This window comes from Alexandromys fortis, unplaced genomic scaffold, assembly GCF_014885135.2.
Source record: "Alexandromys fortis isolate MF-2015 unplaced genomic scaffold, M_Fortis_MF-2015_v1.1 scaffold_181, whole genome shotgun sequence".
NCBI classification, from domain to species: domain Eukaryota; kingdom Metazoa; phylum Chordata; class Mammalia; order Rodentia; family Cricetidae; genus Alexandromys; species Alexandromys fortis.
Window position 1 is genome coordinate 741425 of NW_026068069.1, and position 27858 is coordinate 769282.

At 38.8% G+C, this 27858-nt stretch overlaps 1 protein-coding gene and 1 pseudogene across 1 annotated transcript in view; one reads left to right on the top strand and one right to left on the bottom strand.

The window, feature by feature from the left end:
• The window catches only part of Chsy3 (chondroitin sulfate synthase 3), a 215035-nt gene that overhangs the window by 104411 nt on the left and 82766 nt on the right, over positions 1 to 27858 (bottom strand). The window lies entirely within an intron of this gene.
• Positions 17753 to 27858, top strand: part of LOC126487859 (elongation factor 1-alpha 1-like) — a 31018-nt pseudogene continuing 20912 nt past the window's right edge.

Consider the following 27858-nt stretch of genomic DNA (forward strand, 5'->3'; position numbering starts at 1 on the left):
ACTTCCTCCTTTGTCCTCACTATCTTCAACATATTGTCCCCTACTGCTATTCTTGTTCTTTTCCCAAAAGTCATAGTACCTTTTTTTTTATTTTTGTAATAAGACAAGAATAAGTCATAACATTTGACATGTTCCTTGATCTGGAATGTCTTTACCTAGAAGATTACATCGTTTATATTTCAGGCCCAATGTTATTTACACTGTCACAATTAAAAAAAAATTGATCCAATAAATTAGTGAGAAGACAGGAAGAACATGTGGGCAGTCTATTTAGCTAGTGAGAATAAAACCAAGGGTAGAAGAACCAACTAAGTTGTAAGAATCTGTAAAAAAAAAAAAAATCAGGGAAAAGAGTATCATGGAAACACCTGTGAAGATTTCTCTAATTAGAAGAAACATCTCTCCAGACAGATGGATCCAGCGGTTTCAGAGTCAGGTCAGCCAGCACTACATGTCTGAGTCACGCAGCTTTCCAACTTCAGAATCCACGCTTTTCATGAAAGCATCTGGTAGTATCTATTGGATGCCCCTAAAGCACTCATTTAGACACTGACCAGATTACTTGTAAAATGCATTTATTTTTACCATATATCAATATGCCATCATTATTAGTATAATTGAGCAATCTGGGATTTGGTTTCTAGGCAAAAAATAAGTGCTACCTAATAATGTAAGTATGTTAATTATGATACACTGACATTTTGTAAGCTGAAATTTTGGCCATCTCTTAAATATGCACTATTAGTTTTTTTTTTCAAAGAAAATATTTCTCATCAAGGAACTGACTAACCACTGATATCAACTTATACAAGTGTCTAACTCATACCACAGTGAGTGCCAAAGCAGAAGTCCCTTTGTATGAACAGTCCTGTGTGTGTGGTGTCAGGAAGTAGCTTCTGCCCCATAATTCTCCAAGGTGACTTCCATTTCTGATTGCGAATATGTGATGAAAGTCTCGGGAGAGATCCTGCATTCATAACAGAGGAGCAGATGGACTATGCTGCTGAATGTGTGTTGAATCCTGGGTCAAATGGCAAAGCAAGAATCTGAAATAATCCATGGCTGTAAGACATGAAGAAAACCAAAACACTCGGGCAGGAAAATTAGAGGTGGCTTCAGGAAGGAAGTCATTGAACTGTTTTTGGAGATCACTGTTCATGAGTTTTCATAAACTGATACTAAAGGTAATAAAAAAAAATTTTTACAACTACAGCCAGCACAGCCTGTGATAACAGGACAAAAAAAGAGAAATGCAGGTAGGAAGATAAACAGATGTTATAGCGCCAAGTTCTAGCACGAGGCAACGAAAGAAGTGACTTATGGTAGCAGGTCATGGAGACGAATTCAGCACCCCTGGCTATGCTACCAATGGATCTGGCACAACCTCATTCCACACCAGGCCAAAGAGGATACTCTACGTTGATCACAAACACCAGGTACTGGTCATCATCAGTGATAATGAGAGTGTCAGAATAGTGAGGCTTGCTCCTGCCCTGGCCTTCGAGTTTTTACCTTGACTAAGCTGAACTTGACCATTGAGAGAAATGACTCCTTATTTTCTTCTTAGAAATCATCGATGGTAGAATGCAAATCACCCAGGGTCCAAGTTTATGGAAGTTAAAAGCAGACAATAGACTAAAGGGGTCGGAATAAGTGTCAAATGAACAGCTGGGATTCTCCAATGTGCTATAGGCTTGGGCTTGTCAGTGGATTCCCTTGGGGTAATTAACTGCTCCCAGGTTAAATATTCCAATTCAAGTTTTTGTTGAGGAAATTAAAGTGTAGAAATAAATCTGAACCTACAAGAATGTTTTGCAAGTTCAGATTTCCTCTCCGTTACTAATTGTGGCTCCACAGTAGCTCTTACTATTCAAAACTGAGTGCCCAGCCAAGAACGTCTCTGTTTCCTTCACACTGTTTTATTTGAAGTGTAGTAATGATTATAGACTCGGAGTGTTCTGGAAAACACCCAGTATATTAGTATATATTACCAGTAGGAACAGAAGACCTTACTCAGAGACTCAATAATCACTTATGGCATGATGATTAAAGAGAGAAATGCAGTTAGCAATATTTAAAATGAAGTTGTGATGACCAGAATATATGATGGAAACAGTTTTTTTTCTTTTTTTTGGAAAAGGCTGCTCTGAAGAAGCATGGAGAAATGAGAGCAGGTTTTTGGTCTCTTGTTGGTGTAGTCTCAAGACATGTGTATCCAAGTTTCAGTTTATTTTCCATGGTAGGAGCCATGGAACAATGTGTTAATGCCACATAAGTGAAAGCACATTGGGAAGATCTTGAGATAATACAAAGCAGCATGAATTAGGACATTGTTTGGGATTAGGAAAATTGTGGGTGCTAAACAAATGTGACAGGGGAGGAAATTGTGATGCAGATAGTTCGGTTAAGAAAGCTGGCATTTCACCAAATAGAAAGTCGATGAATGGATACAATTAAACAACAATGTTAGACAGCAAATTTAGGAGCATATTAACACACTCCATCACATGTCAGACTAGAAGAGCATCCTCCTCTCTTGAGATTTTTATACTGGGAAACAGTAGTAGCATCTTATGTCTTCACACTCAGCCAGCTTGTCATGTGCTATGAATCAGGAAGGTTCTCAAAGAATGTCGTGGGTCGAGCCCGAATTCCTCTGATGTAGCTAAAAGCAATGAGCTACTCCAGGAAATAGCAAGAACACCTAAAAACAAGGAAACCTTCAAGGACTTCACAGGGACCCTAGCAAGCCAACTCATATCACCAAGTTCCATAATCAAAATTTTCTAGGAAAATGAAGACACGAGGATCATTAGACCACATCACAGCAAATATCCATTTTAGTATGCCGTAAACAGATATTGAGAACTACCATTAATTCTTGCATGAATATTTAATTAAGCGTTGTTACAGAAGGACTTTTACTAAACTGGTTCTAAATATCGATGTTTTTAGTCCCTGACAAGGGTTCTTGCTTCAAAATGAACAGACTTTTTTTTTTTTAGAACAGTGAACACTAGGTTCGTATTTGAAAGCCACACCACAAAAGAACAATAACAGATTTCTAAATAAATTCGGTCTTTCAGAGGCATTTGCATCTGTTGACAAAGCAGTAGCAAAAGGCTAGGCTTCTTCCAAGTGAAAGAGCTGCAGGAAGAGCTCCCTTCAGATCACATGTAGGAAATCAGTGAAAATATGGTAAAGAAAATAAGTGGGGGAAAATGCTCTTGCAAAATGATTTATGTAAAGTCTAACTATGTCTTAGTCACTGCACATTGGTAACAGAATATTTTCTCTAGAAAGCTACTCAGGCACAACCTTCAACTCCAGTGAAAGGAAGCATCAGTATAGGTAACAATAACAGTGTCTCATGCTCAGCAAAATTAGTTGGTAACCCCTCTGACTTTTCTCTCTGCTCATGGCCAGTGACTTCATTTGGACTTTCTAGACCTTGCAATGTACTTAAAAGAATTCTGGGAACAGCCCTGGCTCTTGGGAATTCTCTTAGACTTGGCCCCAGATGAAGAATCAGACATATGCAGATTTAAACATCATAGATTCATTATGCAAAATGTGAAGTCAGTGAATAGCAGACAAGCCTTTCATCTGTTTCCCAAATTAACCAAAATTATTTAGACTTTTCTAAATTCTTAACATATGCCTCAGAAATAGCCCTGCTTCAGAGATTGCCTAAGGCAAGTAAAAAATCATTCCAAAACCACCTTCCCTAACCAAATACTACAGGGATGATCAATGGAGAGTTGAAGCAATAAATAGACCTTATCTCTGAGCCTGCCACAACCACTATGGAACTGTGTAAAAATTCCTTAACTTCTATCAGCTTCAATTTCTCAGTATAAAATGAACCTAGTATTGACATAACAGACCATCACAGGAACAAGAAAGTACTTCCAAGACCCTGGATGTGCTTCTCACATAGAACTTGCATAAAAACCAATTAGTAACATTATTATATAGGACACCTAGCATATTATTTTAAAAAGCAGAAAATTTAGACGATGTAAGAGATATCTTGATAGAAGGAGCCATTATGGAGTTAGGGAGAAATCTGGTGCTAAGGAAATTCCCAGGAATCCACAAGGATGACCCCAGCTAAGACTCCTAGCAATAGTGGAGCAGGTGCCCAACTGACCTTCTCCTGTGACTAGACTGGTGGGTGACTACCCTAATTGTCATCACAGAACCTTCACCTAGTAAATGACAGAAGAAGATTTGAAGATCCACAGCTAAGCACTGGGCTGAGCTCCTGGAGTCCAGTCAAAGAGAGGAAAGAGGATTATATGAGCAAGGAGGTTCAAGATCATGATGGGGAAACCCACAGAGACAGCTGACCCTAGTTAATGGGAGCAGTGGACTCTAGAATGATAGCTAGGGAGCCCACATGGGCCCGAACTCGGCTCTCTGAATGTGGGTGAAAATTGTGTGGTGTGGTCTATTTGTGGGATACCAGACTGTGGGACCAGACTTTATCCCTAGCACATGAACTGTGTTTCTGGAGCCCATTCCCTATGGTAGGATACCATGCTCAGCCTTGATACAGCAGGGGGGAGCTTGGTCCTGCATCAACTTGATATCCTAGACTTTGTTGACTCCCCATGGAAGGTCCAATCCTATCTGAGGAGTGTAGGGGGGTAGGGAGGAACGGAAAGAGGGGAGGGAGGGGGAACTGTGGTTGGTGAAAAAATTTTAAAAAAAACTGTCTGTAGCTCAAATGACAACACCATCATTTTCTTAGAGACTCTGCTAATTTATTGTTTAAATAAGAGACATACAGGTCAGGAAGAGATTATTTCCCTAGAGCCTTGGACAAGATTTTATTTTTTATAAATCCAAATGACCAATACATCTTTTCTTAATTCCTGTATTCTGTGTTTTGAATGCTTCCTTCCATTCAGATGGAGTCAACATGATAGCCTTATGACACTAAAACCTTAAAGAACTGATTAAGCCATCGGGGGCCCTTGGTCTTTGTGGAGAAGGTTAAAATTAAGATAGAATAAGTTTCCTTTAGTCTTGAACTACTTTTCCCTCTGGCCTTTCCACTTTCTGTCAAGTCCTGACAGCCAAAGCCTTCTCAGCCTTGACCTGGAATCCTAATGCCCAGAAATGTGACAATGATTTTCTATTATAATAAATTACTTAATCTGTATTGTTCTGCTGTAGGGCCACAAGGGCATCACAGGTCCTCTTCCAAATGAAACTATTGATTTTCTTTATGCATAAAAGGGACACATCCTTTCAATGTTTTAAGACAACACCACCAATGGAGGACCTTCAGAGGAATGAAGTTGGGATAAATGAGTGACAGAAGACTACTACATAAATACGTCTGAGATGCTATAACCATAAAGCAATTAGAGGGACATTTGAGTGCAGTGGAAGCCGCACTACTGAAAGCACCCATTGGCACAAGGCTAGGTATGTGCACCTGATAACATCTGCTGCCCAGGATGTCAGTGAGAGGTAGCATCTGGGGGGGCCACACTGCAAGTATGTATCCATCTCTGTTGAGATGCCCTCCTCCCTGTGCCCAGAGCTTTTCTCTTCATCCTCTCTCCACTTCAGATGCCTTACAATATGCATGCAAGGAGACAGTCACAAAATGTGTCTGCAAGTTACATGCATTTAAAAAGGAAATCTTATTAAGTTTATACTATTCATAAAGAAGTGAACATTAAGAATACAGCTGTTAACTATATAATTTCAATTTATATTACTGATTCACCAAATCACAATATTTCTGAAACAGAAGAAAGCAAAAAAAAAAATGCCAAGAGAAGGTACAGTCCACAAAACCCAGGAGCTAATGATTATATCCTGAACACGAAATATTTTTAAATAGTAGTAGAGTTTTCATTTGAGAAATAAATTCTACCTGGAAATGTTTAAACAACGTGTTATTTTTTTTAAATTGGACAGGATGAGGGGAATTAATACATACCTTAAAAATGCAGTCATTATTTATTTTACACAGAACTGGGCTGAGTTATAAGTTGCAACCTCACTTCTAACAAATTAATTGTTCACTGGAAAAAACTACAGAGAGTCTGGCAGATGTGAAAATTAATAAAACAAATACAATCTGAACTAGCCTCTCCAATACTTAGGCATTGCTCCTGGGATGTAGAAATGGCTAAGCAGTTAAGAGCTGTACTGAACTTGCAGAAGGCCTGAGTTTGGTTCCCACAACCCATGCCAGGTGGTTCACAACTGCCTGCAACTCCAGGTCTAAGGTTTCTGATGCTTCTGGCCTCCGTGGGTAATGGCAATCACATGCTCAATGCCCCCAACACACACACACACACACACACACACACACACACACACAATCATTTAAAATTATAAAATTGAGCTTTAAAAAAAAAAACAAAAATGAAGTTTCTGGTTTCTTGAAAGATAGCTTTGCCAAGAGATTGCTTTTACTTCATTTTTAATCATAATTTAGACTTCAGGTTCATTTAAAACATTATAGTCTGCTATATTTTATTTATTTTACCTGTGATGCTCTTCTGTCTTAAATTCCCCCTGGCACCAAGTTCATATGAATGGCACTATTTTTCTGTCGTGGTTGCTGCTGATTACTGTATTAAGAATTCTGTGGTATCTCATAGTATTTCATAATGCCCCGTGCCATGCCCATCAGGAATTCTTCATTTCTAGGATAGTTATGGTAGGCAAAAACATGCCCATTCCATCCCCAAAATATGTACCTCAAATCCCAGAAATGCATGATTGTTACCTTATTTGGATAAAAGATTTCTTCAGATGTAGCCAAGTTAAGTATTTTGAGATGAAATCATCCTAGTTTGCCTAGGTTGGGCCCTGCATTGGTCAGGGTCCTCTTGTTAAACAAAACAGGGACTAAAGGAAGAAGAGGGAGAGGACTGGAAAAAAGAAAAGGGGCAAGGAAAGATGGGGAAGAGGAGAGAAGAGAGCTCTTGTTTTGTTTTATTTAAACAGAAATTGCTTTTTTTTTTTTTTTGGTTGTTGTGGTTAATTGGCCCTGTGTTATTGGCAAGTTTGAAATCCACAAGGCAGCCTTGCAATTTGTCTGAAAACTGATATCAAAGCTTTGAGAATGGAGTTTGTACAGCAGGGTAAGAGGCTGGTAATGTGAATACAGTTCTTTCTTCTCCAAGAAACATCATACTTTGCTTGTAAGGTCCTCAGTAAAATGCACGAAGTCCGCTGGGATTACAGAAAGCAATCTACCATGCCATAACTTTAATCACCTCTGCAAAATGCCATCCCCAACTCATCTGGATTTCATCAAAAAGCTGAGTGCCATAACCAAGTAGACACTGGACTGAATTTGAAAGGAAGTGTCTTGCTAGAGACAAAAAGGCAAACAAAGGCAGAGGATGCTGATATGATTACTATCTGGTACTATCTAGGAACCTATTCACAGCCATAAGTAAAAAGATTTGATCAAGAACCGTTTCTCCCCTAGAGGCTAAAGAGTATGTTAACACTTTGGTTTCAGATCTCAACTCCAAACCCATAAGAGAATGAGTTCCTGATGTTTAAAAAACAAATAAGCAAACAAAACTATTATATAATTAAACAATAGACTAAAAGCTGATAGAATAAATGATAATGGAATCAATGTTAACTTCATTTTATATACTTGTTTTTAGCTATTTTATTAAATTTCTCTATTGCATTGTTTTATGGTTATATAATTTTTAGCTTTCCATGTGTGTTTTTCACCATACTTATCCATACTTCAAGGACGACTGATCACAGCAGTATTTGAAAAGCAGTGAATACTTGCTTCTAGATTTCATAATATAAAGTAGTAATTTGAGTAACAGATACAGTTTTTCAAATATGGGAATGATAGCAAAAGGAGAAATTCTGAAATTAAGGGTTTCATTTTGGGCCATAAAGAGGTAGTGAAATAAGATTTAAAAAAAAAAAAAAACAGTTGCTTAAAGGAAAGATTCGTTAATATTTAGTCTTTGCTAAGTAAGGAATGGAAAAGAAATATTGAATCAGATATAATTAAATTTGGGGGAATAAATGATTAATAAAAGAAAGGTACTCCTAACAAGGATGTTGATTAAAGGTACCATGTGAGTCTATGCATGTGCTTATAATGGCATGAGCACACTTACATAATTTGTAGTTAAAGGAAGGAGACAGTGGGGAAGAATAGTGATCACTAAAGAGAAGAATAATTACAAAATGAACAGGGCCTAAGTTCTGAATTTATTGAATTTGAGATGTGGTGAAGTGTGTGGATATAAATAAACTGTTTCATCAACAGTGTTACTGCTGGAGAAGAAACAGAAAACAGCTTCAACAATTATGGAGGAGTCTGTCACTAGATCTTGCCTATTGCCAATAAAGTAAATATTAAACTATAATATGCTTTTGATACAAGGTCTGAAATTGAACATAGATGTCCAGATTATACCTGCTCAGCTTCATCCTTGCTGAAAATAATATTATGTGACATAGATAGCACTGTCTTCTAAATGAAGCATATCCTATCTTCTGAGCTTTTTACACTTAGCTATCTGGGGGAAACAAACATGATCAATTTTAGAAACCAAAATGTTACCAAAAACTATAGTAACTAATAGTAACTGGAGAAATTATTTAGCGACCACCACGCATGATGTCAGAATCATACGATCCTGCAAACAGCTTCGGAATCAGTTTCATTTGGAGCAGTAAGAACATCAGGTTTCCACAGTCTTGAGTGACTTCACTAGAAGGAAACTATGGCCACAGCACACATAGTGTTTCCATGTAGTCGGCAGTATTCCTGTGCTCTCTGTCAACTCGCGCAGTCCTCTGCAAAACCCCAATCCAGCTCTCTAGAAGGGGGTCACGGGGTCAAGTATCATTAATAATCTGTCTGAGGTTATACAGCTAGCAGGGACTAGACCAGAGTTTTACCCGAGAATACAAACCACAAACTAGACCACCGTCTTTTCTACACACTGGAAAGAAGATGGGGAGTTATTTGAAGTTATTCACCATCCTTTGCTTTGTACCCACTGCCTCTTCAGCAAAGAAGCTCTGAAACAAGATGGAGTAGAAAAAGCGGCTTCCCTGTGACCATTGCTCTACCGTGATTACTGAAGATGCATCGTGGTGAGTTCTGAAATTTCCTTTTGTACGCATCGTAGCTATTCTTTAATATCCTAGAGTACCGCAACTCTAGAATCCTAAAGACAGGGACCACAGCAAACAGAATGTCATCATTTCAACAAAAGGGCAGGGTGTCGTCAATTGTCATGAGCACTGAACTGTCAGATGAGTCCTTCAGCTTCTTCTTCTTCTTCTTTTTTTTTTTTTTTTTTGCTTTATTTCAATTTATTCTTTCTGACGAACCAGAACTTTCTTTGCCCAGCTGAGTGAGAGAGCCAAGCCCACATCATCAGACACTTTCTGGATCAAAGAACAGTATCCAACTCAAAAAGGTTTGGATGTACAGAGGAGAGAATAAAAGTCTGAGGTTTTCCAGGAATGCCTCATAAACTTCAGTATATAGGTGGAACCACACAGGAGAAACTTAATAGTCACCAAATTCTAGGCAATGTTAATATTTGAGACCAAAAGAAAGAAAAAGTTTTACAATCAATTGTCATCCCCTTTCCAAATCTTGTATTAGAATGTCTTTCAGTATACATTGTCCCTTGGTGATGGGGAATAGTTGACAGGGTGACAGCTCTGCCATCAGAGGAGCCAAGGTACCATTGCCATCACCTTGTATGAGCTCCAACATTGAATATGTCATCTCACTGAAATGCCCAGTCATCCCTGGCTCTCTGCCTGGAAAACAATAGACAGTGGTTCTGGTAGGTGCAGCAGCAGCAACTGCTTGGCTTCGGCTCTTTTTCTCAGAGTATGATTTGGGACGCTATGAGAAGCATACACTATTATCTCCTGGGATCCACAGGGGGCTGCATCCAGAACCGCACTGTTACAAAAGTCTTCAGATATTCAGAACCCTTACAATGCCCTAAAATTTGCCTACTATTTCCCCGTGTACTTTAAATCAGGTCAAAATTCCCTCAAATCCAATGCAACATGACTGTTGTGTAAACGGAAGTAACACTGATTTTTATAGGAAGACAAGGAAAAAAAACTTCTGCAGGTTTATATGGTGCGTACACAATATTTCTAGAGTATGTTCAGTCCAGGGTGGTAGCGACCACATAAGCGGCACCCACACACTTGAAGGGTGAAGGAGTGACTGTTTGCCCCTAGAGTACCTGTGCCTCCTCATCTTCCCTTAAAGTCGCCATTCGAGTCCAGGAAAATATTAAAGTCAGATCATGTAAGCAATGGCTGAAAAGTTCCAAGTTCTGCAATATTTAATAAGAACAGAAGAGCCACATATCAGTGTTACTTTCCATATATTTGAAGCTCTTATTTCAAATTCATTAAGAAACACTACAGCTTGCCAATAAAAAAAAATCAATACTCTCCTATTAATGGAAATGCTCATATATAAAGCCACATACTACTATAGAAGTGAAATAAAAAGTCTTTTAAAAAATTTGAACACTTGTGCAGACAGATGTATAGCTAATAATGACATTTTTCCTTTGGGGAAAATTTTATACTCATAAGTATTCTTCTACATTTTTCTTTGGCTAACAAAATACTTTTAGATTTTTGACACAGGGTTTCTCTATCAACTATCTATCTATCTATCTATCTATCTATCTATCTATCTATCTATCTATCTATCATCTATCTATCTTTCTACTTACCTACCTATCTGCCTTACCTATACCTATGTACCTTGTTAACTACCTTTCTACCATCATCTACTCATAGATTACACATGAGACAGAAAATAAATGGTAAAGACAGGTCCTAAACTAGAATTTGGACCCAAGTGTTTAATTGTAGTGCTCATCTTTTCTTTGGTTTGAATTTTCAAATATATTTTTAGTAAGTAAATATAGTACTTTTTAAATCTCTCTAGTGGGTAAGATTGATGTGTAACTAGCTGTGATTATTTAGTACTAGTAAATTTTTATTTCCTTAGGAATTATTTGTATTCATAAAAACAAACGACTATGTCAAGATCATATAACATAATACATTTACCCACTTTGTGTAGATAATGTGTAATCTTCGAGTAAACAGAATAATGTCATTTGTAAATCCCCCCACTTTAAATTCAATGAATTATTTAAAGATTCCGCAAATGATATTTAAACGATCCTTAAACAAGAAATAAAGCAAACTGGAGGTGATGGATTATTCTGAAAAATCCACAAGAAGAGACATTAGAGGATAATACAAGTTTGAGAACTTATGGATACTAAAAGGAGTGTATGGATTTAAAAAAGGATCATTTGCTTACAATCCCCTACAGTTTTGTGTGTGTGTGTGTGTGTGTGTGTGTGTGTGTGTGTATCCATGAAGGGTAGAAAAACAATGACCCACAATATCATGTGCCTTAGTAGCAATACTTTGGATTTTTAAATTCATTTATTAAGGAAGCATGACTTTAAAATGTAACTTATAAAATTTCTTTAAGATGAGATTTAAAAAAACTGTCTTAAAATATGAGTCTGAAGATAAAATCCCTGGGCAGATCCTTTCAATAAATACAAGGCATAAATAACCAGTCTTTCTTCAAGATTCCTACAGAAAAAAAAATGGGTTAAGTTCAGAGACGAGTAAATATTTGAGGTGTATCATGAGACAAGGAGAATCAGTCAAATGAAATTAGGGAAAGTCTGGAGCCAGGAAAATTTTTAAAAATACATATGGAAAACTACTAAGTAATACTCAAATTATACTCAGAAAGCAATAGTAATACTCTATCTGGTTTTATTTGATAAGGAAAAGTGATAAAACTGTAATGTGCCCATCTGCATCCCCGATTTTTACAGTTAAAATGGAATTAGACTGGATGGTTTTGGCTTTAGCGGGAGACCACTGTATTCTCAGGGAGGCTATTTAGAGCATATTACGAAGGGTATTTGCTTTCTTTAGCCCTTATTCATCTTAGCTATGGAGCTGCACACAACAGAACTTTTGTATTAGGTAAGAGTGTGATACGTTTCAGAGAAAATCTGTATGGATTTTTACTAGTCTCTTAGGTAGGCAATGAATTACAGTCTGAAATACTCCTGAAGATGATTTTTCCTACAAAGTAGTATTTGACTTATTTTAGAAGACTTAATAGTGCCACGCACCGCGCCCCCGTGTCTGCGCTCTGTGCACTGGCACCCAGATCGCGAGCTTCGGGCAAGGGGCTGGAGGTTAAAATACACAAACACACACAGACAGAGAGACAGCGACACAGGTCATCCTTGAATTCCGCAAGAATGCCCCCCTTTATTGTGTTCAGGGACAGATTATATAGAGATAGCCATGACCCAGCCAAACCCACCAGAAACCACTCTCCTGCCATCAGGAACTCCTGAAGGGCTCGTGCTCAGAGCAGCTGTAGGCACTCAGATCACGGGATTACAAGAAATTCAGGATCTGGGGTCTCACTGCTCCCAACATAATAGTTTTGAGATCTGTGTGATAGACTAGATCAGATCTTACAACTTGTCAAATACATTTCTAAATTGTATGATTATTTTTCTTTTATTTACCAATGCTATGTGAATAAATATGCTCATTCAAAACAGATATGAGAAAAAGATTTAAATTTTTAGTGAATGTAACTTATTAATGATTCACTTGCCACAAAGTAACAGGTCATAAAATTCTGATTTCTATACACACACTTTTAAGGAAATTTTTTGTATATTTATTACACATACAATATTCAGCATATATGCCTGTAGGCCAGAAGAGGGCACCAGACCTCATTAGGGATTGTTGTGAGCCACCATGTGGTTGCTGGGAATTGAACTCAGGAACTTTGGAAAGGCAGGCAGTGCTCTTAATCGCTGAACCATCTCTCCAGCTTCTTTTTAAGGAAATTTTAAGCCAGCATATGTAAAGGGTTTTGTTATGGCATTCATAATATGCATCATTGTATTTTGTTCTAATTCATTTTCCTCTTCTGCTGTCTTCACCTTGTCCCTACAACCTCTGACTGGTTCCCTCCCTTCCTTCTGTCACAGGTATCCATTACCACTCCTTCCTTCCCAAGATCTTCCCCTCCCCTCTCATGATCCCCTTTCTAGTTTCTCTCTTCTAAACACACACAGTCACACAAAATATGTGTATATTTATATAAATATGCACAAATATATAAGTATGTTCATGTACTTGTATTTATACATATGTGTAAACACTGTGTATATGTATACACATATATGTACACATGCTATACATTTACACTCACACATATGTGCACATGTTCAAGAAAGAGATTTCTGTCTTTCCAATGTAGATGATTATAGTATCGTAAATGCCAATTCACTGTTATTCATAAATTCTATAAAGTGTGTTGCATATATTATTATGCAGTATTGTTTATTACTAATCAACAGGTACAGTTTCTTCTGAAATAACTGATCCATATATATTTGAGATAATCAAAAGGTCATATCTATTGTTCTACAAATTGATGATCAAACCAACCATTTTGAAAATGTCAATTTTTGAAATGCTTTAATAAGTAGCCAGTCTTTAAATGATTATTCATGAGGAGACTCTCCTGAGCCGTTCCTGTAATTCCAACTGTCATCTCCTTTAGCGTAGAATGCCTAGCACTTTGCCATAAAGCAGCCTAATTTTTGTCATAGATCAAGGTGTCAATTGACACCTGTTTGTATTTTGAATTGCTTCCTAACCTTCAAAAGATTAGGATGTGAGAAATCTGAGTGGAATCATGAACCATTCTGATTTAAATCGATATAAAATTAACAGAGGGCCTCCTGAGTCAGTGCCTTTCCCCTGTATCATGGCATGATTAGTAAAGTTATTTTCTGGCATTTAGCTTTAATAGCCTAGAAAGTATCACTTAGCAAGTGAGCAGAAAGAGAGAATGAAGCTACAGTAAGTCATAGTGACACCGAGACACTCAACAGGAACTTATTCCCTTAAGCACAGGGAACTCATGAGAGCAATCAGGCTTCAAGCACCCTTTGGAAGGACTGAGAGGTTTTAACCACTCTGAGCATGCTTAGGCTGTCAGTATTTCCTGGAGTAGTGATAGATATTCTATCACAGAAGACTCCCAAGCCTGGCTAGACAGACATGAAGGCAGATTAAAGGGTGCTTCAGCACCCTTCATCTGAACGCAGCCCTGTACCCTGGCACCCCCAGCATTCCTGTGGAGAGTACCTGATTTGCTATCTCTGCGAATCTCAGGCACACGGACAGAAATGGTGAGTGTTGTTCCTGTTCTCGTCTCGGGACTTGCTTCATCATCACCCTTATCCATGTCACCACCGTGAACCAGGTCTCTAAGATCACATCACTTCCTCTCAGACTGGCACCCCAGCATCTTTCTGTAGGTATTCGCTAATTATCTGCGGCTGCCCTCCACTTATCCTAAAGACTTGGAAGTCTCCTTCCAATCTCCAAGGCTAACAGGACTGAACATTGCTCTAAACACAATCTTTTCTAAATTACTCCTCTAATAGGCTATAAGCCAAATTGGCTGTTCAATGAACACATTGGCTTCTTACTAACTCTAGTGAACATATTAGTAGCTTTATTTTATACTCTAGAAGGTGGGACACGTTTTCTTCTCTTGCTACTTTTATTCATAATTTCTTTAGTCCCACTAGGAAGCAATGCCACTTAAGCCACCCAAATATCATTGTCCCAAACTTCTTTTCCATAGCATTTACTTAACTTGTGTTATTTGCTGAAGAAACCACTATCTTCCCTGTCATTCCCTGGGATGACATCAACCTCCTTTAAACAATGCCTATCCTTTGAATGGTCATATGCTGGTGTCTTAAGTCTCTGACTTTGTCACCTCAAACAACCCCATTAATTTTCCCTGACAGCCTGTCACTGCTGTATAAAAAGCTTAGTTCTAACTTCCACCCAGAAATATGCATTCCTTCATCGTCTTCACTCCCCCTATATGCCCTTCCTCCTCGGGTTCATCAACAAGGCTCTTTCACTATGTGAATTTCCTCATGTCCTTCAACACTGGACTCTCGCTGCCTCTGCATCTTCTCTTCAGTTATTCAAACCAAGGTTAACATATCAATTATGTTTTAAAGGCTTTCACTGGTGGTCTCCTTTTATACACCCATCTTTATTTCCTGCTTGGATTCCACGATTATCACAATCATTACAATCACCACTTTAAACATATTTCCAAAGCCTTAGTCACCCTAGGCACTCCTAGCCTAATCAGAATATCTGCTTCTGTCATTACCTCTGTATTTATCAATGTATCTAATTTCATAGGAAGGAGCATAGGAGTAGACTTTCCCCATGCTATAAAATAGACATGACACTCAAAATTAGGTTTTATGTTTCCTAATAAACTCAGTTTACTACTCTCCAAATAATTATTTAGCACATCTTCTCCCCAAAGTGCACTGATTTCTTTCCCACACTCTTGCACGGATAATGATTTCACAGTTCACTTAGTTAATATAATAGTTGTCAGAATTCTCTCACCTTCCAATTACTGAATCTGTCAATCTGCCCACATATCTACCACCTCCCAGTCTTCCCTCTGTTCCCTCCTTTAATGGAGGTGAAGTCTCTGCTTTTAAATAGGACAAGTTTTTGCACCATGTCTGGATTCCACCTTCTGTTTCTTTGTCTAAGCTTTTACTGTAACAAGACAGTATGTTTACTTTATACCACGAAATTCAAAGTTATTCTATGAAATTCGATTTTGATACATGAAACCCTTAAACTATTCTATTCATTATGCCAAAACCTTCTCAACACATACATGCATGCACGTACACACATATGTACAAGCACAGACAAGCACGCGTATATAAAACATTGCTGGCAGGTATGTTTTATCTAAAAATCATTTTCCTTCCCCCTCTTTCATATTCAGAGTTCAGTACACACCAATGTGATGTCTCTCAAATGAACACCCGAAACTTGTCCCCAAGGTCACCTTCAAACACCTGGCTGCCAAATTTAGCCAGGAGTCCTCTACCTTCATTTCTTCTGCAGCAGATTCAGCTGACCTACACTCTTCCTCAATGCTTTATTTCTTTTTTTTTATTTCTTTTTTTTTTTTCTGAGGGTCAAAGCTTACTTCTTTTTTTTATTTATTTTTTTTATTGAGAATAGGGAAAAAAATGTTTCCGCCTCCTCCCAGCCTCCCATTTCCCTCCCCCTCCTCCCACCCTTCTCCCCCTCCCCCCACCCTTCTCCCCCTCCCCCCACTCCTCTCCCCCTCCCTCTAGACATGGACGGAGGGGGGAGGACCTTGGACTTTCCACAGGGCAGGGAACCCTGAATGCTTTTTTTCTTGATCTGTGTCACTCACTTTGATGGCTTCTACATTACATTCTTTCTGATTTCTGAGCACCACTTCCCCATTCTTTCCCTTGACCTCCCAAATAGTGAAATTTCTAGATAATTAATCCTGGGCTGTCCAGGTTCTCTTCACAAACATCATCTTTTGAGGCTGCATTTGCTCTCAAGCCTTTACATGCTATCTACATTTGCTCCAAGAACAAGAGCCTTGCAGGGCAAAGCTTTCCATTGTGAAGGCTCTGCTTCCAGATCCAGTTCAGCTGCATGCCTGATATTTTCACACCAATGTCTGACTAGCACGTTAGCCTCACTGTGGCCAAATCTAAATCCTTATGTTGCTTTAATGCTACACTTCTAGTCTAATCTTCTCCATTATCACACCAAATTTCACCAGAATCAACCCAACGTACTCAAGTAGAAACTGAAAGCCTTAACAATTCATCTTCTTTTTCATTCTAAACAGCAAGTCCTACTGCTACTGTCTGCAAAATTTATCAGTAAGTCATTTGTTTTCTCTAATCCCATTGTTACTAGGTCTGTTTGCCTATAATCCGTTCTCTAGAGAAGTCAGTCATTCAGTAACAACAACTAAATCTTTTTTTTAAACAACTAAATCTTTTATGTTCTTGCTTTTAAAATAGGAAGTGGCTTCCCACTGCTCACACAGAAAAATTTCCATTTGCTTATAAGGCCCTGGGTGAAGTGGTCCTATGGCCTTAGCATCATGCTTCAGACCTCTCCCTCTGAGCTTTCAGCTCACACAGAGGACCATGGTCATCTTGCCTCTACCTAAACATGTCCACCATTATCCTAGCAGCTGCAGGTTCCTTACTAAACAAGTTGCCTTAACTCCCACAATACATTGTTATCTCATGATCCCATCCCACTTGTCCCATCCCATGCATTTCTCAATGTTCACAACTATCTTTATTTAATTTCTTATGTCTTTAAATCCCCTAATATGCTTTAAGTTTCACAGCGGAAAGTATCTTGTATTCCTTCTTAACTCTAATCCCTCAGCATTTACCAAAAGAAGGCTCATAACATGGATACACAATAAATACTTAGCGAATAAAAAAAATGAAAGAATACAGAGGCAACCCAGTTTTTGCTCAATATTCTCATTTGTTACTGAACCACATTGCTGGCAATGGATGTTTAGCGTGGTGCATGGAATTTTTCAGCATAAAATATAACCCCTTCTGTAATGTAGATCTACACAATTATTCAAATAAAGAGCCAATATTTACCAAGTAACTTAAGAACTGCTATTTGGCTAGTATTCTTCGTATAAACAGAAATGAGTGCACACTTCCTGTGCTTTTCTAATGATTTGTTAAGCTAAGCCTATGATGTGACAGCAAACGCATACATGAATAAAGTTGTATGTGAGCCACTTTCATGGCACGAGGCAAATGCTGGACAGAAGAGTGGACAGAATAACTGTGCTGTTGTCCGTGCCCTTTCTTTAGTATCTAGTCTCCTGGCACATAGTAAACCTATATCTGCACTATTCTTAGCTGCTAAAAAAGAAGACAGTCGCATCGGTGCAGGTGTGCCTATGAAGACGGTGCCTCACTTCTCATTTCTAAACAAAAAATCTCCAGATATCCAAACTCATTCAAATCCCTCTTATTGCTTTACTCAATTCTCTCCCCAGGGAAAGGTGTGAGAAGTCATCTATCTTGTATCATAAATTATAATATTGACAAATGGAAGACTTCTTCTAGCTCTGGGAACACTTGGTAATAAAGTTGTAATTCAGGACAACGGAGAAAAAGAAAACAGGACAGAAAGGCAGACATTGAGTGTGAAAAGACTCCTTGTTAACACCGATTTCATGAAACTGGAGGATACACCTCAGCCTTTGGGATGAACTGACGACCAATGGCCTATACTTCAGGTGTTAACATGAGGGCTCCACCTAGCCCCTGGCAATCAAGGTTATCTATGTCAGACCAGGAGACAAAATTCTTCAAGCTCCTATCATGACTGTAGTGAGGAACCAGGATCCAGAAAGTTGTACTTCTCTGAACATTTTTTGTAGTGATTTTTGAATAATAGGTGGCATTATAACATGTAGAGACTGTTTTGAAATATATAGACTCTTTTGGGATCCCTGATAAGAAAGGGATTGATCTGATATCAATAACAGGCCATTTAAAATGTTAAAAATAAATAGCTATTTTCTTTAATCAAGCTGAGAGCATAAATTAAAAAATCAAATAAATATTGATATCCTATTTCATATATGCATGATATAATCAAACAAAATGATTGGCTTATACATTTAAAAACAGCCAATAAGAAGATTGGAAATTATTTTATTTTTAAAATGCAAAAGAAGCTGCAAATAATTTAAAATTTTAGGGTATGAATATTTATTTCTCCTTCATCTAATTAAAGATTTGCCTGAATAATTACTGTCTGGAAGAAAATGCATGTATTAGTGAGATGTGATAGTACAATAAATTCATATGTAAATTAAAAGATAGAGAGAATATCAGCACAGATTATTAAATGTTAATCCTAAATTTTCTTTAAAGTTTTTATGATGCTCTTTTACCTTCTATCATTGTTACCTTTCTCCAAACTACCTACGCACTAGAATTCATGAATAGACAAGTATCTTTAATGGGTATGTTAAGAAATATTTTTAACTTTCATGAAAGAATAGGATCACTGTGTTTAATGGCCATTATAATGCTGTTTATCTTTTACCAATGTTAAGATGTAATTTAATGACTTTCAAAATAAACAGATTAAAAATACTCATTAAGTGAATATTTAATTACTTATATCAGGTATTTTTGTATCACTGAATCAAATCCCAAAGGAACAACTTAATAGAGGAATGATTACATTAGCTCACGGTTCCCAGGTTCAGTTCGTGATTGCTTGACCTCACGCCCTCACACAAAACATCATGGCAGTTGGAAGGTGTACACGAGGTTGTCACCTCATAGTGGACAGGAAAGAGAGAGGGGGAAAGGGAACTGGAACCATATACAACCTTCAAGTCATTCCTTAGGTGACCTACTTCCTTCAGCTAAAACTTATCTATGATTTCTAGAACCTCCCGCCTAAACTAATACCACCAGTGAGAACACAGGATCGAATGCATATACCTGCTGGGGGTAACATGAAGCCAGAACAAAGTGTTCAATATATACACCTGCAGGGGCCATCTTACATTGAAATCATAATTTACACTAGTATTTTATACTCTCTCACACACACATGCACACACATACATCTTTCTAGTTCTTCCTGTATCTCTTTCATTTGATATTTGCAGCAGAGCAGCACAGACAAACGAAAAGAGAAGGCCCTAGTATTGGAATGGGTTGCTGGGTCCTGTGCACTTGTCTTCTCAAGGGATTCTCAGAGAAAGGGGGTACTGAGCAGAGTCAGGATTCTGGTGTGCTCTTACCTCTCACCCCATGTCAGCCTTGCAACTTGGGAGAAGGTTGGGTGCAACGGCCAGCTGAATGTATCCCACATAGGACAAAGGGGCCTCCTACTGTCTCCCAGTTACTGTCAATCATTAAGTGGAGGAGGGCATAAAATTTCTTTTATGGCTAAGATAATTCCTGCTGGGCCCAACACAACTCTGCAGAGTAGGAGACCACTTCAAAGCTGCAGGCAAGCAATACTTAGAGCAGTCTGCTCTTGGTCACACTGACAAAGGAGATGTGGTTCTGAGATCTATCCCTTCAATAGCACAGACCTTCCTTAACTATCATAACCCAGTGTCCCATGATAATTGCTCCTGTATAGAAACAGACAAGCAATTTTACTGCTTGATCGTAATATTATTGTTCCCTTCGAAAAACCACGTTGACATTTTATTTTGTTAGTAAAGGACTTCCAGAGTGTACTATGTGGAGCCAACACTGTAATATGCAGAAAGAGCTACCTTTCTTCTTCCCTTAAGAAATGTCAAGGCAGGCAAACTGTAAACTGTGTGTTATGTGTCTAGTTTATGTCCTGCTTATTTTTTTCAAGTTTGAAAAATTTGGGGTCATCTGGGAAGAGGGATCCTCTGAAGATGGACACTGTAAAGTAATCCCACACTATCTCAGAATTGAATATAATAAAGGGTTCTTTATTCAGGGGTAGATTCACAGATCATAATCCTCTAATCAAATCCAGCAGCCTAGAGAGCATATGCAAGCTTTATGGCCACATTTATAGTGTAAGAGACCATGCCCAAGTGGGCTGGCATCTTAAAGAATATTGGAGGAAGGAGTTCCCACAGCACCCCTCAATTGAAAAAATGTTTACATTTAACTGGCTTTTAATGGGGGCATTTCTTCATTAATGGTTGGGGTGGAAAAGCCAAGCATACTGTGGGTGGAGCCACCCTCCTATGGTGGTCCTGGGGTGGATAAGAAAGCAAACTGAACAAGCCAGTGGGAGCAAGCCACAAAGCAGTGTTATCCCATGGCCTATGTTTCAGCTCCTGATACCAGTTGGCTGCTCTGAGTTCCTGCCTAGATGTCCCTTGCTTTCCCCTCATGAAGCACTCTGAGCATAAACTCTTCTTTCCCCAGCTGCTTTTGGTCAGGCAGCATTTGATCACAGCTGTAGAAAACAGACGAAACAGCATAAGCATTGGTTTTTCTGGAAACCTAACCATTAGCTTATTTTGGATGTCCATCAAGTTAGAAATGGTTTACTATTCTTATTTTCACTCAAGTAGCTGTTATATTGCACAGCTTTCTGTGACATAATATTGAAAACTTCTGAGCCATAGAAGATTTACTATAGACCATTAAATGAGTAAATTCCCAGGTAGGTGGAGACAGCTCCATCTCCTTAGCATTAACAATGACCAAAGCGAGCAGTTTTGACACTTTAAACATCTTCACCTTTCAAATGTGTACAGGTCTGAACCATTTGGGGAGCGAATTTTAGAATGACTACCTTGTCACAGCATGGAAATTAGTACCCTGGAAGCTGACAGCTGGATAACACAATAACAACAAGAATGTCATCACTACGATCCGTCTCTTAGGCTCTAGACACTAGGTGGCTATTCAGGTTTCCAGGAAAATGGCCATTGAAGCAAGTTTATTTGGAAAGGGGCTCTAGCTCAGAAGCCCCTTTAAAGCTGCCCCTCTCCCAGTTGTCTTTATGCTTCATAAACACAGGAGTGTGGGCCACAGCTCAAAATCACAGAACTCGAGCCACAAGTTTAGAGTGCTTCTAGTAACATCACTCACTTCCCACATGGAAGTAAAGTAATTTTACCACAGTTTCCCTAAAATAACAAGATCTGAGCAGCTTATATTAGTATGCAAAACTGTACAAAAAAGAAAACACATTGGAAAATGAAATATCATGAAAAAGTTAAAGAATCCAAAATGTTCTTTCTGTAAAGTAAAAATCCTATTGTTTCAACTGTCCTATTGTTTTAACTGGGGGTAGGTGTTTCTCGCAAGACGAAAACATCTTAAATCTGAATTTTAGCTAAAAAAAAAAACATAAAGTAGTCTAAACATTCAATAGAAAGTGAGAAATTATTTAATTTAAACAGGTACTTATTAGAAGTTGCTTTTGAAAAAACAAAAACAAAAAAAAAAACACCACACCATCATGGGGCCAACATGGTAAGAGAAATGGGACAGAGATGAAGGCTATGCATCCTTTCTGAGTCTTCCAAAGGGTACCCAAATTTCCCTAGGAACATGCACTGACTCCACAGAGGAAAATGGGTTTTCCTTTTTGGTTCTTAGTCTCATTAGCAAAAAGAATTTAGAAACAGACTTGGAAGAGAGATGGAAGGCCATTTCACTAGAGTTTGAGGTGAAAAAGAAAACGGCAGGCAAACTGTAAATCTCAGCAATTACTGGCAGGAGAGAGATGGAGAGACCAGGAATAGAGAGAGCCCAGCCTTTGGAGTTAGGATACAAAGACGCCATCACGTTCAACAATGAATTTCTGCAAAGAGCTGCCTGGTGGAAGGAGCTTCAGCAAAAGAGTGATGAGCTCTTTTCCTCGTCAGGAAAGCCAGATCCAGGCTTTTCCCAGTTTCAAAAAATGAGAGAAAAATGAAAAGTTACCTTTTATTTGCGTTCAGACTCAAAGTGGTCAGGCTTAGTGGTGAGGCTACGAGGAAAGCTCAAAAAGCCAGTGCAATGAGGGAGGGGCTTCTGGGAAAGAGAGTACATCATTTTGTTAGAGGCCATAATTAGGCCTCCCACCTAGTTAGCTTGTTCTCAATTAATCAGTGTTGGGTGATGAGGGGATAGGAGCTGAGACTACACAGCTAGAGGGTGTCTTAATGAAGTAGACAAAATTATGCAGTGTTATAGTCTTTATAGCAAAAAAAAAAAAAAAGAATGACATGTTTCCACCCAGGACCAATGGTATTTCATTCTTTTGACTGGGAGCCCTAAGAAGGAACAGTTGTGATGCCTTCCTTTCTAATGCTACCACGGAAACAGGAGGTGGGGTCCAAAGATGCTCACTGGTCTCCAGGGCTACTAATCCCTGGATACTACTTAACACTCTGCTCAAGATTAAGTGAGATAAGCATTCTGTATGTTAAAAATCTAGCTTTCAATTTTAACAACAGTTGTACTACTGCAGGAGGATCAAAAAATGTGCTGAGGAGCTTGCACCTCTGAGGGAATAAGAGATACTTTATTCTTTTTTTGGGGGGGGGAGGGGACAACAATGAGGAAGGGGATTTTATTTTATGGTTTATTTAACTTTATTTTATGTGCATTGGTGCGAAGGTATCACATCCCTTGCAACTGGACCTTCAGACAGGTGTGAATTGCCACGTGGGTGCTGGGAATTGAACCCGGGTCCTCTGGAAGAGCAGTCAGTGCTCTTAACCACTGAGCCTGAGATACTTTATTCTTGAGTCAAATATCAATGACCGCAGCTCAGAAACATGAATCAAGGTAACCCCAGTTACAAATTTCAACTCGGAAATTGTTTGATGGAGGTTTGCTTTTTTCAACAGAGACTAAATAATTAAATAATGTCATAACTCAAAGCACTCCTGGGGTGTTTTGGCAAAAATATCAGGGTAGTAGGTCACAGCAAAGCAAGAAAATCGCTGCATTAAGTTTCAGATGCTGATGACTCAGCTTTGGGTGGGATCTCTTTAAGGCATCTTATCAGATCTCGCAAGCCAGTCACTGAGTGTTAGATTAGACAAAGGCATGACCACATTACACATTACATTCTGTCTCTTGTCAAGGCAAAACAAACAAATAAATATGCAAGCAATAACAAAGCAGAACAGAACAGCTTTAATCTTGGAGTGAGGGAGATTTTTCTCAGGAGACAATGTGAATGACCATGGCCCAAGGACAGAGTCAGGTTACCTCAAATTTCATGTTCCAACATGGAAGTAGTTTCATGATATTTTATAGTTTTACCAAAGAAAGAAAGTCATAAATCAAATCAAGTTTCAATATTTTGGTGGGGTCCAACAGAGGGTCGGTTACAGCAAGATGGGGGAAGTTTTTCTAAAGGTCTAAGATGTTATCTGATGATATTCTTGATCTTTCGGTTGGTGGAATCCCATTGGTCTGCTAAGCCAATACCTTCCAAAGGTTTCTCCCTATTAGTCACAGGATGTTATCTGAGACACAGAGATGGGCAAGGAATTTCGCATGCTAAAGCTCACCCAAAATGAGGCAAGTAGGCTTTGGACCTGCAACATTTCAACCACTCTACAACACTGCAGTTCAATCTGTCTGTCAGTCCCAGCAGACACAGCTTTTTTTCAGACATTTTTGTGGAATCTGAAAAGTTCCAATTCTCAGCTAGCGTGAAGTTCTAAAGCAAGGTTTCAATTCTCAACTATCATGAGGTTCTAATGAGTCGTGAAGCTCTGTAGAATCTTTGATACAGGTGTGGTTTTTCCCCACTGAGAACTTCACCTGACTTCACCTAACAAGAGCAATGCGGCTTTTAATTTCTTACAGAAGAAACACACACACACGCTTTTGTGTGTGTGTGTGTGTGTGTGTGTGTGTGTGTAAAGTGCCTGATCATTACTAACGGCTAATGCCCTGCTCTTTTCCTGAGAAGGGCTATCTAAAGCCATTTCCTACAGATGATGAAACACAAGGTGAACACAGACTTCAGCTACTTCCCCTGGAGATGATACCAACCCGCCAAACGTACATCTTTCGGATTTACTCTTGCTGTATACCTTACCTCAGGAATCAGGGAAGATCAAATTCAAGTTAACATCTTCTCACAACCATTTTAAAAGGTCTAATAGCAGCAAAAATTAAAGTTCAGAAGGATACATAATTCTAAAAATAAATATATCATTAAAATGACAATGATTGCTGGGTTAAAAAAATCTGCATTCTATTCTCCATACATAAGAAACGCGCTTCTTGAATGGAACGACAGGACTCAAACAACTTAGCAGCACAGATGGAGGAGGCAGTGACTGCTCCTCTTTTTAGGGTGAGGCTCTGCTGTCTGCCAAGAATCCAACCAGCGCTGCTCAGGGTACCTTGGCAGATATCTCTTCTCTTCATTTTAAAATTTTTAATGAAAAATAAAAATTCATACTTTGATAAGTTTGTTGTTGTTGTTGAAACCAAAGGCTTTTTTTTTTCATCTTTCTGCTGAATGCTTTGTCATTTTCTTTTGTTCTCACCAGCTCTAGCAGCCTCTGCCCTTGGTCTGACCTTCATGCTCAGTGTCTCTGCAGCCTCCTTGTAGGAAGGAAGTGAAGCAGAGAATACCTGGATTCATTTGCCTGTCTAGGTCCTCATCCTCGAGAATAGTGGGGTCCAACGTGGTCCATTTGTCTACACTGTCCGGAGGACTCTAGGAATTAAATGTGGCGTGTTTTGAAGCATCCTTTACCTTTATTGTCACATCACCAATCCATCTTCTTTGCTTACATCTTTAGTCTTTCCATAGCATCTATGACTCTTATGTCTCCCACTAGCAAGAGGCAGCTTTGTGTCTTTCAGGGGTTCCTCTTGAAGAAGTGACCCCCTGTGGCAGGAGAGCTGCTTTTCTCCTCTGGTATCTTTCCTTGATCTAGCTTTTAGTCTACTTAGTTAGAAATCCAGTCCAGCACAATGACTCTCCACTAATTGTAATGACAATGGGTGTATGGAGTTATTTCTTCATGTTTTATTTTTAAGACAATACACATCATGCGTGCGCACGCACACACACACACACACACACACACAAAACATGGGAATAGGGGGAGTCTAGAATCAGTTTCAAAAGAAGGAAGAAAGTAAAACTATTTTCACTCCAATAAAAATCAACCAATTTACTCAATAAAGCCTTATGCACAGGAGAAAGCTGAGCTCATGGAGGCAAAGGGGCCACAGCAGAACACAGCAGCCTCACATGCAGCCCGAAGGCTCTGGGATCTGACTTGTCATCTTGTCAGCTTATGTGCATGGCTCTCTAAGTTTTTTGACCACCTTAGCAGACTAACAGGGGACATGACTTTTAAACAATAAACAACAACAAAAAATGTGCTTATAGGGTAAAATGACAAGTCTACCCACCCAGTGTCTCTGCAATCAGGACACATTTCTAAAGCAACTGTGTATTTGAGGTATTTTAAAATTCAAGGCACAGGAGGACTTGTAGTTGAACAGAGAGATGGATAAGGTATGCAAAGGAAGGTTCGAGATATTTTTAAAGGCACACAAATTTTAAATTGACTAATTGTCTTAAGTAGGGAAAATAAGATGCAATTACCGCAGGACTGAGAGCATTTTGTGACACTCTTTACTCCGTGTTCCCCAGAGTGAACACATAATAAGCATGATTTCATTCATTCTCTGCCATGTTCCAGAAAGAAAGCGTGCACAATTTTTTGTCATCGTTATATTCGAGTGCATCCGCTGTGAGACGCCAATCCATCTTGCCTGACAGTCAGTGTGTGTGGACCAAAGCTTGACTGTCCAGGATCAAAATAATGATTGTGTCTGACACGGTGATGTTCACGAGCCACTTGTGAAAGCAACACTAAATGAACAACTAAATGAACAATCAGGCTTAGGCACCTGCTCCAGAGAATATCAATATCCCAATCAGCCACATACCTGCTCTTAATTCTAATGCAGAGAGTTGAAGTTGCCAGTGGAATTTAGAAAAGAACTTGAAATCGATGGTTTGTTCTCCTAGTGACTGGAGATCTGGCCTAAATATTGGAATTTTTATGAATACTGTTGATTATTCCTGTCACACAGTAATTCTTCTCTGCTACTGACCTTGGCTTATTTCTGTTTCCTGCGTCTTGAGGCATCTGCCTCACATCCCTCATTTCAATTTACTGCTAGCATGCTACATATAGCCCTAGGCCTGCTAGAAAAATCCATGTGGCTGTGCATTTAAGAAATAATGATGTTTACATTTTCATTCATTTGAAATATTTTTACTGGAAAAACACACAAAAAAATATAGAGATGATTTTTATTGTATTGTAGAAACTTGCAATCTAGGATAACTATCCTTTTGATTGTTTACATCAAAGATCCTGGATTCTTCCATTTCCGTTGCCCGTCCATCAGGATACCCCATGGGCAGTCTTCAAACACAAAGGAAACCGCCCCTACCCTCTGCCTTGGCAACTATTGGGCAGAGGTTGTCATCAGTTGCATTGTTATTGAGATGCCTACACCTACACTCTCTCTGATTCCTCCCTCGCTGTGTTAAGATGGACTTCTGACATGTGTCACGTACCTTCTAAGCACACTCCCTTGGCTACCATAAACTTACGGCTGCTAAAATGGCTTATAAGATTTAATAATAATAGGTTTCTATCACATCTCTAGTCTCCTCTTCTCTGTGCTTTCTTTAGTTCACCTTGCTCCAGTCATGTTAATAGCAGCCATCCCTAACCTCACCCCCATACACCCTAACCTTCTTAGGAATGCTGAGCAGCGCTTTCCCCCCTCAGAACATCCATACTCTTCATTCTCCCTACTGGAGATGCTCATCACTTAGACATTTTTGTTTCTCATTTGTTAGTTGCCATGGGGTCTTCAGTCAGATGCTGTTTTCCTAGTGACAAGTTGCTGATGTGAAATTACAGTACACTGGGAACTTCTGCCCCCTCAGCATTTCCTGTCCAAGCATCCTGCTTCAGTAGAACTTACTAGCAGAGTATATACTGGTTATGTTTCTTACTTGTCGGTTTTTATTTACCTAGACTTCCCAGAATATGATCTCTGCAGAGTGAGGATTTTGTTCATTTTGCTTACTGTTTAATTCTTCTTGAAAAAAAAAAAACTATCTTTAAACCACAAATTCCTGTTGAATTTTTTTTTTTGGCTTTGAAAGTAAACCAAGTATATGTTACTGATGAGAATGATGACAACGGCATAATAAAATGTTGCTAAAATTGGCAGTTCTCAGATTCCTATTTGGGAGAATGAATCATTCTTTTTTAAAAATATGAAGCTGTACCTCTTGAAAGAAGGAAACGATGAATTCTGAGTAACTTGAAAAGTT